The sequence below is a fragment of the Cajanus cajan genome, chromosome 1 (genome assembly GCF_000230855.2).
Source record: "Cajanus cajan strain Asha chromosome 1, NIPB_CcT2T_4, whole genome shotgun sequence".
NCBI lineage: Eukaryota > Viridiplantae > Streptophyta > Magnoliopsida > Fabales > Fabaceae > Cajanus > Cajanus cajan.
Window position 1 is genome coordinate 39,043,541 of NC_138517.1, and position 4,247 is coordinate 39,047,787.

Here is a 4,247-nt window from a genome sequence, read left to right on the forward strand (position 1 = left end):
AGGTTTAAGTGATCCATGGGTTAGCCTAAGGTTAAGTGAAACCATGGTATGGTTAACTTAACTTTAGGCGCCTAAAATTTGAATTCAAGATTCAAATTTTGGAGCCAAACCCGGATCCTCCCCATGTGCACCTCATTTGGAATGTGATTTGCTTTTCATTTGAATTGCATTTTGGTCACACCATGTGCATGTGTGCACATGGCCGAAATGCATTTCAAATGCAAGGCTAATTACATTCTAATGACAATTCACATGCAACCTTAATTAACCCTAAATTCTAATGACATTTAAATGCAAATCCTATACTATGAGGCCGGAAATACAAGGCCCAAACAAAATACAAAGCACTAAGTTCCAATCCTATACTAACCCTAATCTAGTGAACTTGAGACAAAGCCCAACAAAATAAAATAGTGGGCTTTCCTTGGGCTTGGGCCCACTCTTCATGTATCATCCTTGCCATAGCCCTAGTAGTGGGGCCCTTAGCCCATGGGCCTCCTCCATCACAGTAGTTAAGAGGGGAAGTCATGCGAGGTCTCCATGAAGATTTCAAGTCCGAACATCCGAGGGGCACACAACCGTTTGAAGAGGCAATAGTTGAAAAACATTCTTCATAATAAAAATTTTGATTGTTTGCTTATTCAAGAAACCAAGTGTGAGATTATGCATCATTGGGAAATTTTTTAAATTTGGGGGGTGCGAATTGTAATTAGGTGACAAAAAATGTTGAGGGTCTGTCTAGGGGTTTATTAATTGTATAGAGGTGTGTTCTAGGTTCTCTTTTGTTTATATTTGAAGGGGGAGGTTTCTTAGGTGTAGCTCTCAAGTTAGAAAACTCTGATAATATTGTTTTTATTGTTAATATTTATTCTTCTTGTTGTTGGGAGAAAAAACTAAAATTGTGGGCGGACTTGGAGATGTCTAAGAAGGGTTTTAGTGGGGATTTATGGTTGGCTGGTGGTGACTTCAATGTTGTTCTCTAAGTAAAGGAAGTTAGGGGAAGCTCAAATTACCATAACAGGCTGGAGAGACATAGATTTGTAGAATTCTTGGATAGAATGGGTTTAATTGATATTATGGTTCTTGGAAAAAAAATTCTCTTGAATAAGCCTGGATAGGGCTTCAACTAGTCGAATTGACAGGTTTATCATGTCGGAGAGCTTCATTGATAATTTTAAGGTGGCGGCTCAATGGATTGGACAAAGAGACATTTCTAACCATGCACTTATTTACATTCATTGTGAGGAGTTGAATTGGGGCAACAAGCCATTTCAATTCTTTGATTACTGGATGTCTCATCCGGATTTTAAGCAGACCATACAATGGTGCTGGAATGATTCTCAATGTCCATCTAACTAGAGGTTATGTGCGCTTGGGGAGAAATTAAAAAAGTTGAAGGGTTGTCTTAAAACCTGGTCTAGAGAGGTTTTTTCTCTCCAACAAAATAGAATTGAGGATCAGGCCTCTAAACTGGATGAAATTGACTCTCTTATTATGGAAGGAAATGTAGAGATGGCGCTAGAACGCAATCCTATTCTTAAATATTTTTGGAAAATGGTATCTAGAAATGAAAATTCTATCATCCAGAAATTGAAGGTGAAGTGGGCCAAAGAGGGTTATTTTAATTCTTCCTTTTTTCATAATTTTCATAAATTAAGAATGAGGAGGAATCATATTCCAGCGATGTTGTATGACGACAGATGGTTACATAGTGTAAAGGAGGTTAAGAGGGCAATTAGAGATCATTTTAAAAGCTCCTTTAAAGAGGAACAACATATTAGGCCTTTTTTGGAAGGAATTTCTTTTCCTTCTCTCTCGGTTAATGATCAAGAGGCCATCTCCTCACCTTTTACTATAGAGGAGATTACAGAGGCTGTGTGGAGTTGCACAGCAGGGAAAAGTCTGGGGCCGGATGGGTTTGGGTTTGGTTTTTTCAAACAGAATTGGGAGCTAGTGTAGGAGGACATATACCAAGTATTTATGGAGTTTTATTCAAATGTTGTTTTGCCTAAGACAGATTTTGCTTCTTTCTTAGCACTTATCCCTAAGGTGTTACATCCTATTTCTTTAACCGAATACAGACCCATTTCACTTATTACTAGTGTGCATAAGCTTATCTCAAAGGTTTAGGGTTTGTCATCTCAAGGGTACAAATAGCCTTCGTTCCTGGGAGACACCTCTTGGATGGGGTTCTAGTGGTCAATGAATTAATTGATTGGGTGAAGAGAAATAAAAAGAAATGTTTTTTTAAAAAGTTGATTTTCATGAAGCCTACATTTTGTAAATTAGGTTTTTTTAGATTACATATTAGATAAGTTGGGTTTTGGATTATTGTGGAGAAAATGGGTTAAGGCACTAGTTCAAATTAGTTCACTTTCTATGTTAACCAATGGGTCTCCAACAGAAGAATTTTATGTGGAGAAGGGTCTAAAATAAGGGGACCCTTTTACCCCTTTCTCATTCCTTTTAGTGGCGAAGGGCTTGGCAAGATTGATGAGGAAAGTTGAGGAGCAAAATTTGTTTAAGGGTGACACCGTTGCTGAGAATGTTAATTTTTCGTTATTGTAATATGTGGATGATGTTGTGGTGGTCAATGATATTTCTTTCCAGAATTTATGGACCTTAAAGGCGATTTTTAGGGGGTTCGAACTAGTCTTTGGCTTGAGGGTGAATTTTGATAAAAGTATTTTGTGTGGGGTTAATATGGATCCTAATTATATGCAAGCGGCTCAAATCTTCTTGCATTGTAAAACTGGTCCTCTTCCTTTTAAGTTCTTGGGCATTCCGATTGGGATTAACCCAAGAAAAAAAAAACGCTTGGGAAAGTATTATTAGAAAGTGTAAAGAGAGATTAGTTGGGTGGAAAGCTAGAAAGTTGTCTATTGCTGGAAGAGCTGTGATGATTAAATTTGTTCTTAACAACATACCAGTTATTATGTTTTCCTTCTATAAGGTTCCTCGTAAAGTTGTGAAGGAGTTGAATAAGATCTAGAGGAATTTTCTATGGCATGGGGGATTGGAATCTAACAAAATTAGTTGGATTAAATGGAGCAAGGTATGTCAGCCTAGATCTAAGGGTGATTTGGGGATTAAATGTTTAACTAATTTTAATGTTAGTCTTCTTTTGAAGTGGAAATGACATTTTTTTGGTAGATAAACATGCTTTATGGTATAATCTGCTGGAATATAGATATGGTAAGTTATAGTGTTAGCCTACATCAGTTTCAGCATCCTCTTCTCTTTGGTGGCGGGATATGATTTTGTTGGATAAAATTGGGGAAGGTTTCTTCTATCAGCACTTAAAGGTTGTGGTGGAGACTGGAAAAAATATTTCCTTTTGGTCCCATCCTTGGGCGAGTACCCATTCCTTGAAAAAGTTATTCCCTAGATTATTCTCTATTGCTGCAAATAAAAATTCAAGTATTGAATAGATGGGTGTTTTTTCTGAAACTAGGTGGAGATGGGTGTGGAAATGGTGTAGGCCTCTCTTTCAATGAGAGGAAGATTTGCTACAAAATATGTTTATGATTATCTCCGATTTCTATTCAAATGTGGGGGTAGAAGATGCCTGGAAATGAGGTCCTAGAAGTTTCTTCACTGTATCTGACGCCTACAATTTACTTATTTCTTTGGATCAACCCATTCTGGATGATGTGGTAGATCTTTTGATCAAGCTTTGGTCTTCCTTTGTGCCTCCTAGGATTATTTTCCTATCATGGCGCATGCTTCAAAATAGAATCCCCACGATAGATCAATTGATTGTTAGAGGTATGGTCTTTTCTGATCCACAACAATCGTGTCCATTTTGTTCTAATTCTTTGGAATCATCACAACACTTATTTTTGAAATGTGAATTTTTCATAAATGTTTGGCATAATGTTTTTATTTGGTCAGGGTTACATTTGGAGCTTCCATCCTCTTTGGGTCAAGTGTTTTTCCTCCTCAAGCGCGTGTTTTTAGGTAAATCAAAAAGAAAGTGGAGGGATATTGTTTGGCATGCAATAATTTGGGTTATTTGGACCAATAGAAATAAAATAGCTTTTAGAGACAAAACAGTGTTGCATTTTGATTTTCTTTATCAAATTAAAATTACTTCCTAGCATTGGTGAATGTATAGGAATAGTTGTAGGCCAAGTTTTTCTTTTGAATCTTAATGTATTGATCCATGGTTTTGTATTTTGGGGAGTTAGCCAGTGAATTGTTAGTGTATATCTTTTTAGATTTAGATAACTTTACTTTTGGTGGTC

At 36.8% G+C, this 4,247-nt stretch overlaps 1 long non-coding RNA gene across 1 annotated transcript; it reads left to right on the forward strand.

Moving 5' to 3' along the window:
* The first annotated feature begins 399 nt into the window (after positions 1-399).
* LOC145949655 (uncharacterized) lies at positions 400-4,247 on the forward strand. The gene is made up of 2 exons (XR_014428026.1): positions 400-3,768; positions 3,895-4,247. It is a non-coding gene; the product is annotated as an uncharacterized LOC145949655 (long non-coding RNA).